Raw genomic sequence first — 12,054 nt, forward strand, 5'->3', positions numbered from 1 at the left:
TAAAAATTATATAAAACTGGCCTTTGCTTGGCTAGCCGTTAGCCTCGACTGGATGAAGACTTCTGCCCACAGGCGTACCCAGACCCGTTTTACTGGGGCACGTGCCCCAGAATATATCTGAGGTGCCCCAGGAAAATGTTCCATATCAACAACTTACAGACATATTTCTTCACACTAAAGTCTTTCAGCGTTTGGAGCCGAACATCTACAGATGTTTGTTTTTAAACATTAAAAATAGCTCAAAACTCCCTCCCAAAAAAGAAATCTGGGTCAGGAAGATGTTTACGTTCAGGTTGAACATACGTATGTAAATACAGGCCTTCATTCAGCTGTGAAAGTCGTAGAGTGACTCGCCTTAGTACTGGATTTAGTACATTTTATCATCTTTGTATGTCTGCCTTTTATTAGTGTGACTGTGGTGATGACTGAGGGCTCTATGGCTGATGTCACAGCTCATAACTGTTAGACAGAAAGTCACTTCACAACTGACTAGACCATCTCTTTGATTGTTTTACACATGTAAAAACAAACAAACAAACCAACATGTCTGCCCTTTGGCCTCTGAGTGGGCAGCCGGTCTTCCTCCTCTTGCAGCATTCAGGCTGGGTCAGTATTGAGCAAGAATTGTGCAACTTTCCTTGTAAACTGGTGTAGATATTGATGACGAAAAGTCCAGCCCAGTCGTCAAAGAGCAGGAAGCTCGTAATCTTGTCTTGGAAGTTGGCCTGCAGCAGGGACGGGGGTGGGGGGTGTCTGCTGGGGGCTGAATCAGACTAAATATCCTTCTTCACAATAGTCATCCTCACTGTGCAAACAGCAGAGCGACAAATCAGAGAGCTGCGAAACAATGAGAAGAAAACCAAATAATTCTCGGACTAATAAACAAACTTTGATGCCGGAGGCCTTGCTGTCGTCATCCCGAGGCTCTATTGAGGACAACGGTTCAAAAAGGCATCAGGGTGGTGGTTTGGTCCGTCTTTGAAGAAATTAATGAAAACAAACGACCCGACTGACCGAAAAGGAAGCAACACACAGCCTTTGACTTCAGGATTTTTCATTGTTTCAGGGAACAATTCACCTCGTTCCTGGAGGTTATTTTAACCACTTTCCTCCAGCCTGAATAATGACAACAGGGAACATGTTTCTGACCAACATCACAGACTTCAGAACCAACTCGATATGAACTGACGGACATTCATTTCTCACTTATTCATACATAGAAAAAGGGAAATAAATTTATAATATCTGAAAAATAATCAATTAATCAGGCATCTCCTCATGTCTATCACATGTCCCACTGAGGTGACTCTGAAGGACAGTGACCTTGAAGACAAGACACTTGTAACATGATGACGCCTCCTGCTGGCTGAAAGCTTTAATTACAACACAAAGTTATTTATTCCTGTCAGTTTCATGACTCAATAAATACCGAGGTGATGAACGAAACAAAACCTCCAAGAGCAGTTTGATTTGTTGCAGCATTATTTTCTGCAGAGGAGACTAAAACACTCTGAGTTACCAGGAGCTGCTGGTTTTCATCTTTTTTACACACAGCTGTTGAAGAACTGTAAATATCTGAGTGGACAGAAGAAAGAGTGCATAAGTCTAGACTCCCTTTCAAATACTGGATTACTGTTACTGAAAAAATGTTTATTTTGGGTATGTTATTGATTGAATTTTTATATATGAATGTAATGTTTTTTTTTTTTTTTAATTTTTACAGATTAAAATAAACTGATTAATCAGTAAAAACATTACTTTATCCTGGATTTCTGAGGCCAGGATAGCTAACATGAAAGGGATCATGATTAATTCTGGCTCTGCAAAGAAATATTCAACTCAGTACCTCCAAATAAATAAATAAAAATGCAAAAAGAGCAAAAATTGGGATGGCTTAGAGATCTGCAAAGTTTTATGCTGCTTTTAATGCCCAAAATTTAGAATAAAAAACCCAGATTTAATCAAACTTATTTCTTGTTTCATCTCTTAAACCCCACAAGTCATGAATGTTACATAACAATAAAAAAAAACACAATTTCTATTGTTTTAAAATGCTTTTGTTATTCTTGTTTGGCTTTACTGAAGGGTTGTTTTTAAGGTTTTCCACACAACTTTGAATTAATTTGGGTGTGAAGGGGTTAAAATGTTTCAGTGGAAAAGATTAGTAGTGTACTGACAACATTCTTCAGATCTTATCATTCAGTCATTACTTGAGATAGAATTAGAATCAAGTGAACAAAAATTGCCCAACAGGAAGTTAATGTTGTCTATCTTTTGTATCTTTGAGCTTAAGTTGCATGACAGTTACCCAAATGTTTGATACAAACTGCTTTAAATCTGATGAGCTAAATACGTTTGCGAATGATGATTACAAATAAATAATGGAGCTGAGCAGCAACGAAGTGGGACGTCTGGAAATTCACAGGAAGTTAGACATGAAAGGCAAACATTATAAAACTAAGTGTGGCTCATAAAAGGTGTCTGCTGTGCATGGAGTCACACAGGAAAGGCTTTTCATGCGATAAACATTTAACATTACATTTCATTTTATTGCAGTGTGACGTCCCTGCACCTTAAAGCATCTTTAAGCTGAAAGGTGGAGGAACTACATTAATGAACAAAATGTCCAAACATGCAGAGGAACATGAACATCTGTTGGTCAGTTTTTGCACCTGCTTTATTCGGACCCAGAGCTCACGTCGTATCTCAGCTTGGTCACACCGGGGGATAATAGGAAAAACATGACAGGAAGAAATTTTTTTCCCCTGCTACTAAAGAGCAGATGAAGTCCAAGGAAACATCAGGTATCAGCTGAGAAAATAAAGCAGCACCTTGAACTCAGTTCTCTCAGTGTGCACACGCTTTCCTTCGACTCTTTTTATTTTCTCAGCTGGCACACAAAAGGAGACGCTCCTGTTTTTGCTTCAAAGAAAATTTGCTTTAACTTCACAGAAAAATATTTGCATCATACTTGTTTCGTATTCATCAAATGAGCCTATCTCTCCAAAACAGCATCATTTGCTTCTCATCAGGGTCTGCATGGATGCTGAGTCAGCGTTAATGTTTCTTCTGTACATTATTTTAATTATTTTAATCATTCATGTATCAAAACGTTCAGCTCAACCAGGAACAGTGTGCAATGAATTTTAGTATTTGTAACTTGAATTGTTTAACTTTATTTACAATATTTTTTCCATAGAAATACACTGAGATCTTCTCATGCTGCTTTTACCTACTGTCTCTGTAATTTTAGCTTTTAGCTGCAGTTTTGCTACATTTAACAATTAGCAACTCTTTTGCTATATTTAGTTTTTAGCTGCTGTTCTGCTTGTTTTAACTAACAATTCAGTTTCAGCTTCTTCAGCAAATGTCAGTGAAGTCATTCAGCGCCTGCAGTTCATGCTGCGTTTTCACAGAAAATTCACATTTTTCTTGTTTGTTGTTTCTTTTGTTTGTTCGTTTTTGCAAAAAATCAAATATCTTTGTGATGTTTTAGCTTCACAGCTTTAGTGGTTTCTGAACAAAGACAGAATCATTGAGGAATTGAATAAAGTCATATTTCTCAGAATTAATCAATTTTTTGTGTTTTAGGGGAGATTATTTTTCCACCATGACTAAAGCAACTCATATGGAGTCTAAAAATGTGGAGCTTAGAAGTAGTTCCAGTATTGTTCAAAAAACATTACACACACACATAGGCATGCCCACACACACACACACAAAGCACATTTAGGATGGTTCAGAATTAAGATCTTCTCTTTGCAGAAACTAAAGATTTTTTTCACAATAAGTCTCACTCTGCAGCGTGAAGAATCTGAGTTTAATAAAACTTGGATTGCAAATTTTATACAAATAATCTGACAGCTTTAAGTAATTGAAAACGTTTCCCAAAGAGCCACCTCTCCCTCATGAAAACACTTTTTTTTACCCAAGTAAATCTGCTTTTATCTACTGTTTTAATTTCCACCACTTCAGTGTTTTTCACCGTTTCCTACATTCACGATTCTGACGTCACAAGCATAAAAGGATGAATAAATGTTTTAAATTTAGATCACATATGTTAAAACCAGATGTGCTTCATCCCATTAGATGTAATTATCTTGTCAGGAATTGAGGCAGAATTACCTTCTTACTGTCTGCAACACATTCAACGATGAATTGTGAGTAGAAAAAATATAAATTACAGCAGAAAGTGCACATTTAAACCAAAGTACAGTGCTTAAGATTCACTGAAGACAAAAGCCAATTGTAATATTGTGTTTTAAAATGATGGCAGATATGAAAAACAATATATAATTTAGTTTAAGTAAAACCTGATTCAACATATATTTGTTCTTTGGTTTTGAATAATAACTATTCAAATGACATATTATTATTAAAGCAGCTAAATCACGTTCTTGGAAGAAAAATGAGCAGTGCAGCAGTTTGCATTTCCTAAAATATATTTCATTTATCACGAATAGTTTTGTTTATGCACTCCACTTAATGCAGATAAAATAACACACCCTTGACTTTGTCGATTGCAAATTATCTCGTGAAGCTGCGGGTTCAGTTTTTGTTATCAATCTGTGTGATTGCAAACGCAAGACTTGTCTGTAGGGGATAATCTGTGTTACTGGAACGACACTGTGCTCATACTGATGCTGCATGTCGAATGAGGTATCAGGGGAGCTATGAAAGAGAGGATAATTAACTCAGGGCCCAACCAGATAAGTCATATTCTCATAAATTATTCAGAATTTGCAGGCAAATGAATACTCTTCCTTCTTATGTTGCAGGGAACACAATAGCACCTCCCTGAAACATTAGAAATTCATTGTTATCCAATGTATAACCAAGCTGGAGCATTTTCATTACAGATTCAATTTGGTCTTAGAGCACGTGGAGATCACTGAGAAAAGAATTATAAGTTCAGGGAAATGAGGAAAAAAAGAACAGCTATTAAAAAAATGACATTTGTTCTCTTAAAAGAGAAGTATTCATGAAAACCAGCATGCCGGTTGAATCAGTTGGCCTTACTTCTCATTTCACAGCAAACTGGAACTGGGAAACTATTTTTACACACCTGTTACGTTTTGTATTATAGAAGCGCTCGTGACGAGTCCAACAAAACCCCGCAGATTTGACAAACAAAACTCATGTAAACGCACTAACATGGCAGCACAAAATTAGATTTTACTGGCTTACAGTATTTGATAAAATGTGAGCTAAAAAAAATCTACAGGACTGTTGAAATCTATTCTTCAATTAAAGGCCTAGCATTGCTTAAAGGCATGCATGTTTTTTAACTTCAAACTTTTAAACTAAAATCATTCTAAGGTAAAAACAAATGACAAAGTTTAGATGTTTTGGTCAAATTTTGTAAATTACTTTATGCACAATCTCATGTGACATCCTGTACGGTGGGATAGCGTTCAGATTAGGCGCTACGAATGACTCTCAGTGACGACCACACCAGATTTTAGGTCAGTATCTGTAAAACTAACTGAGTTATTGTCATTTTTTGGATTGGCTGTCATTGATTAGCTGTGGCAGCCATCTTGAATCAGGGCGAGTCGAAAAGTTAATCAGTTGTAGACGTGTAGCAGCAAATGATTATTTTACAGAAGGTTCATTAAAATTCATCATGAGATATTTTGCTAACAGACAGAGTTAATGCCAACGTTTTAAGAGAAAAATATTGTGCAATGTGTAGTGCTTAAAGTATCTGTTGGGGATGATGCTCAGCCACTACCACCCCATATTTGAGCTCATTATTGGTAAAACTGGGTGATTTATGGGAATTTATTTGTTTCCTAAAGTTGGTTGGCCGTGGTGGCCATCTTGAACTGGATTGACACCTAAAGTTAATCAGTCGTAGATGCACAAATGATTACTTTTTGAGATTTTAATTAAAATCCCTCCACTGGTTCCTGAAATATTTTGCTTATGCAACAGACAAATGAACATACACACAAAGAAAACACAGCGTGTGATAAATATGTTAATACACGTGTAACTTATTTGAAATAATGTGAGCTGTGCAGCTCCAGGAAGACATTATAGAAACCTAGTTCTTCTCAATTTAATAATTGCTCTTAGCCTTTTTAAGTCTATCTAAACACACAAATCAGTTTTTTATAAGGTTTACCTTCATATACAGATTAAAAACATGTGTGCCTTTCCATTTTGCTCATCATTTAAATATTAAGATGCATAGTGGTAAACATGTAGAAATGACAAAATGTTAAAGAAACAGTTGAAGTGCACTTAAATAACAGCACCGAGCGGTATAAATGCTGTTTTGGGAGTGCTGAATCTTGAGAAAGGGCTTTAAAACGTCACGTAGCAGCGTTCAGTTTTGTGAACCGCACTCTGAAAACTTCAGCTTAGCTGCTGCGATAATAGGACGCAGCACAGAACGGCAGTCCTTCTGTTGCCATGGAGACCAGGACAGCGGACTGCACTTGACAGGCGCGTTGAACTCAGAAGGGGGCGGGATTACAATCGTCCTCGGAGCTCATTGGTTGCGTGTTTATGACGTAGAAGAATGGAATGCAAATGAAAAGAGTTGCTTGGGCCCTCCTCTGCTACGTTCTGCTGCTGCTGGTCTGTTTGGAGCCTGTTGGGCGCTGCGAGCTACCGTCCAAAAAAAATAATACTAACCAGACAGAATATCAGGAGGAAGACTGGATATACGGAGCAGCGAGGCTGCGAGGGCTTCGAAGACGGTAAGGCGAGTTTTCCTTTAAAGACCAAGATGTCATGGCGGGGGGTTAGTTAGTTGTGCGTGTTTGTGTTGGAACGCGTGAGGTTATTCAGCCGCACAAGCTAACGTCTACCCGGGCCCCCCCCAAAGCAAGCAGCACCAAGAAGGGATTTTGTTTGTTTGTCGGTTGGTTGGTTTGAGCTTGACCGCTAACGTTGACATTTAGTTTACCGGATAAGTTCAACACAGCCTCATATAGTCACGAAATGCGACAGTTGTGCAACCNCCTTCAGCTCCGTACCAAAACAAATCAGTTCGAGCTAATCACGTTAGCTAGGCTGGTTCTGGAATTCCGTGTCAGGCGGAATGGGGTGGAAGTAGCTGGTATGAATGAAAACACAACGCATGAGTTAAACGTTTAAATGTCCTGTGAGCAACCTCGGCGTTCCTTCTTGGTTTGTTCATTTGTTTGTTTGTTTGTTTGTGTGTTTGTTTTTAAATAATTAAGCAGCTTAAATGCACGGATGTCGTTTAATCAGCTTCTCCTTGAAAACTTCAGTGTTGGACAGGTGCTCAGTGTGCTTCACACACAAGCTCCCATGGTTTGACAGATGAATGTAATTACAGATAGATTTACAGCTAATCCAAAGTGACTACTCATCAGAACTACCTCTGGACTATAAGTTACAGCTCAGGAATGTTTCAGTACTCTTGCTGGAGTTGTAACTTGTCAGATTTTATCTTTTGATATTTTAGCAGATAGAAGAAGAAGTTGTCAGCCACAAGCCTTAATCAGATGTAACATTATTTCAGTCTGTGTTAACCAGTAGTGTGTGGGCTACTTTTGTGTTTGCAGCTGTTGAACCTGTTGGAGTTTCTCCTCACTGAAAGGTTAATCACATCATCAGTCAAATTCACCTCCAGAGATTTGCATGGAAAAGTTGTCTAGATGGTACAGGCTTTAAGCACGAAACTGCCATTTATATGCTGGATTATTACATTTGAAATGTGTTAAATCAACATATTCAACAAGGCATATTATTCATCATCACTATAACTCGATTATACATAAAAGATTGTCGTAGATCCAGCTGATGCCTCCAAACATCTCTGGTTCCAACAGAACCCCATTTAAAAACAATCAAAATATTAAAGTCAGTAAACATCTCCAGACAAGTCAGTTAAGTGTTGTTAGTCCTGGTCTGTGTGCTGATGCTCGTAAAAATAAAAAAACAATAAAACATGGCTAAAAACAAACTAACTCAGGGTTGAAAATCTTCAGCCACAGATAGAAGTCAGGCCAGAACAACAGGACTGAATGTATGAGCTTCCAGCTGCCTTTATTTGTAAAACTCATGCTTTATGTCACGTTAGATGTGTGATCTGTGAGGTGGCTTGCTTGTTAAATATTTGGTAATAATGTCCATTGAATGTTGTTTACATCAGTGCAGCCAGTAAATTTCTGTGGCTTACTTGATGCAGAACAAAATGTCACTTGTACTGTTTCCAGTTGTGTATAAAAAGCCAGATGTTTTGTGAGATGTTTTGCCCTTGTTTTATAAAAAAATATACTGGTACTGTTGCTAGATACTGTTTCAAAGCTTCCACTTCACTTTTAGCGATAATATAACACCTCCTCGTTATTTCACTCAAGAAGGTCAACTCGTGCCGAGTAATTTGCCTTCTCCGAGAATGAAAAGCAGCAACAAGTTGGGCAAAGATCCTCACAGATTTTCCTCAAGGCTGTTGGAGTTAATTGCTGCGAGTCTGAGCCACTTAAAAGGATGGCAAGCTGTTCCTGTGGAACCCGAGATCACAGCTATAATTACGTTCACCTTCTTTTTAATGGCTGACACCTGATCTGATGTTGTGAGCTGGTATTCAAATTAATTGTCCTGAGCTATTTATTAGTGTGACAAAAAGCCTGATTAGGTTTTTTTGCAGACTGCTCCAAACTTTCTGTGTCTTGCTGAGAAGTGATCATCTGTTAGTGAGATGGCCCAATTGCTCCTTCATCTTTTTGTCCTTCCCTGATGCGCTACCGCCCACTGGATAAATAATCAGCCAAACCTTTTAGTGTGCAACTAAATATTTTCACTGATTTTTCTTTCGCGAAAGCAGCGGAGCTTTGAATGCCTTGGCTGGCATAATTGTCACCAGATGTGGACAAGATGCCAGATAGTTCTTTGTAAATGTATGCAACACCTTTGGTATTTTTTATTTAATTTTATTTGAAGTTAAGGTATTATTTGGGACTCTGTAAGTAATGATACTGAATAAATTGGTGAATGTTCGTTTTTTGCTTTGAAGCCCTAAACAAGAATAATTCCTGACAATAACCTTCAAAGCTGTTAGCCCAACTTGTATGATTTATATAATCATATGCACATAGAAAAATAAGTTTATTTTCATTATTTATTCTTATAAAACATAAAATCTCTTATTTTGGGCCAAATAATTAAATCCAGAAAGGTAATAATGTTCATTCAAACACCAAGCTTCTCAAATATTAAACATCTAGTGACCAAGGGGCTTTATTTATTTCTTTTTTTTTGTTTTGTTTTTGGGGGGGTCTGGGGGTTAAAATGAAACTTTCTGAAGTCTGTCTAAATCCACTGCTGCTCCATAAATATAAAGTTCTGATGAAGTCAGTGAAGATGATTAAAGTAGTTGGACTGTTTTTTTGCCAAGTGCTGCTGCTCATCTCAGCCCATACCTGACCTAATTTTTTCTCCCCCCCCCCACCTCATTGTTCAAGACACCAGAGATTGATGCCTGGGGAGACTGATTTGATAGAATACTGTGGGCTAAAGCAGGCTGGTAATTGGCAAGCTTTGCCAGAATAATTTAACTGTGGTATTTATAGATCAGAGAGGATCTTTCTATCTTCTCTCTGTACTTCAGCCTCCTCTCAGTCTGTCTCTGTGCTTCCCTCATGTATGCTTTGAGAGGTCGTAAGTCAGATTTAACACCTAGTAGAGTGTTTTTGTTTTTTTTTCCTTGGTGGCAAAGGTTTATAAATGAGGCTAAATAGAAAGGCCCCACAGGCATGTCAAGGGAGACTGACCTGCAGGTGATTCGTTGTCTTCGCTGCGTGAAGCTGCAGATTCTGAATCTGCAGACGAGCGTAACTCTCCGCTCAGCTGTGAAGACGAAGTCCAGCTGAGTCAGATGGCTCAATTATGAGTACCCGACCAATCCTGCCTGAAGACGAGAGGGTATTTTTAATTTAACAAATTATAAATCCACCACCCTGCTTAGTCTGTTTGGTCAAAACCAGCTATTATCAGCTGTAGGAGATGATCCCAGCATAAACAAGGAGTTGTGTAAGGAAGTGATGTCCAGCAAGGAAATATGTCTCATCCACTAGATATTAGGTTCATGGATAAATTGTAATAAATTGTCATGGAACCTTTATAATTACAGTATGAAATTAAGCAAAAAAATCATAATTTCTAAGATGTGCGAATTTTTTTCTAAAACCCTCATGTGAATATAGTACTGTCATACTTGAGTAATGTTCTGATTTCCCAAATATCCCTGCCAATGAGGGGTGACAGGTCTTCTGATTACAGCGTGTTTCTTATAAATCATTTGAACCAGTTTGAACTCCGACCGCAACATTTAATGAGTCTGGCTGTCAGAGCCTGTGTCATTATAAGTAGGTGCTCCCTGCAGAGAAGTAATTGAGGGCACACGTGGATGTACCCTTCTGAAGTATTTATTTAGCCCCTTAAGGCAAAGAATAATTTGTTGGTTTTAAGTACTCTCATGTTTAATGAATTGCCATGAGTTACTTCTGTTTTCCTTAGTTTCTCAGATGTTAGTTTGTCATTTCAAACCTAAGATAAATTCTGATGTTTATGTGGTCTGCACTGGTTCAGTCATAAAACATTCAGTATTATGATTGTCAAGCTCATAAGAATCCAAAAACAAAGCCCATATGGCATTATTTTTGTTTAAGTCCTCTTGAAATTGATAATGAGGTTGAAAGCCATTTGAGGAAAAGGCGCCCTGTTTGGTTAAGGCTCATCTCTGGACCACCTCTAATCTTTGCAACTATTTTTTGAAGCAAAGCTTTCAGATGTTAAGTTCCATAATCTAGCAGCTCTTATCCAGCCGAGCTGCTCCATCCGTGATGCTTCCTGTTTGTTTTTTGATCCCTTCTGCTGCACAGCTTTGTTAGCCAAGTGTGAGACTACAGGGTTGTGTTTCTGGCTGCACCATTAGCTAATCTATATGCTAATGAGAAGATGATAATCAATGAGGTTCGTGCATGGCTGGCCCCAATCAATTCCACATTGCACTGGCAAATGACTCAAATGGCCACATTTCATGCAGCCAGACAGTTGGGTGGTGTGTTAATGTGGCGGGGCAGACCATAAGTATGCCATTATCCTCTGGTTTTATCTCGCCTATTTCACACTAATGAATTCTGATGTCATTCAAGAAAGGTTTAAATTCTCCTGCAGTGATATTCGTATATTTTTACAAGTGGATGAACTTTTCAAGTGCTGCTGTTTTGCGTTTTATTTCTGTGAGCGCTATGAATAGACGTCTTGTCTCTTCCCTGCTGTGATTTGCTTGACGTGTGCCCGTAGACCATTTTTTATATTAATAGACCAGGTGTCTGTGCCTTCTCTTGTTGAACTGAAGCCAGCAGGAGCCAATTTACGGGAGCTGCCAGGTTGTACTTTTGGAACCAGAGTCTGTGCAGTAGGGATGTGGAGCTTTAAGTCCCGCCTACTCGTGGTGTCACGTGACCTTTCCGTTAATCATCAAATAGCCAATTACAGATGAATATTTCAACATACAGTAGCAAGGTAAGAACTGTGGTATTTAGCAGGAGTTAACACCTGAAAAAATGAGTTTTCTTTTTTTTTTTACCAAGGTTTGGAATAAATAGTGAGATTACAGTGAGATCAAGTAAATAGTTTGGATTTTGTTCATTGTTCAGTTGTACGATAATGGTTTTTCCCTTAAGAATCATTGACATTAAAGTTTAAATGTTTGTGTAAAAAGCAGCAAAAGATTTTACTTCATGATAAATCTGACCTCAAGTCAGTACTTTTATCTTTACATGTAAATATTGAGGGGGTAATGGAGCACTTGAAGACGCAGAAATTCTGCTTTTTATATTACTATTTATCAGGAGTGACTGTGTTTTGTCCGGTGTTGGTTTTTATGCCTTTTCATGCAGTTTTACTTTCTAAGACTACAGGTGCTGGTCATAAAATTAGAATATCATGAAAAAGTAGATTGATTTCAGTAATTCCATTTAAAAAGTGAAACTTGTATATTATATTCATACATTACATACAAACTCATATATTTCAAATGTTTATTTCGTTTAATTTTGATGATTA

At 37.9% G+C, this 12,054-nt stretch overlaps 1 protein-coding gene across 1 annotated transcript in view; it reads left to right on the plus strand.

The window, feature by feature from the left end:
* The first annotated feature begins 6,563 nt into the window (after positions 1 to 6,563).
* Positions 6,564 to 12,054, plus strand: part of phc2b (polyhomeotic homolog 2b (Drosophila)) — a 35,136-nt gene continuing 29,645 nt past the window's right edge. Inside the window, exon 1 of the mRNA XM_037975028.1 lies at positions 6,564 to 6,710. The gene's annotated coding sequence lies outside the window, so the exon portion shown is untranslated. The remainder of the gene's footprint in view (positions 6,711 to 12,054) is intronic.

This window comes from Kryptolebias marmoratus, linkage group LG4 (genome assembly GCF_001649575.2).
Source record: "Kryptolebias marmoratus isolate JLee-2015 linkage group LG4, ASM164957v2, whole genome shotgun sequence".
In the NCBI taxonomy this organism is placed as follows: domain Eukaryota; kingdom Metazoa; phylum Chordata; class Actinopteri; order Cyprinodontiformes; family Rivulidae; genus Kryptolebias; species Kryptolebias marmoratus.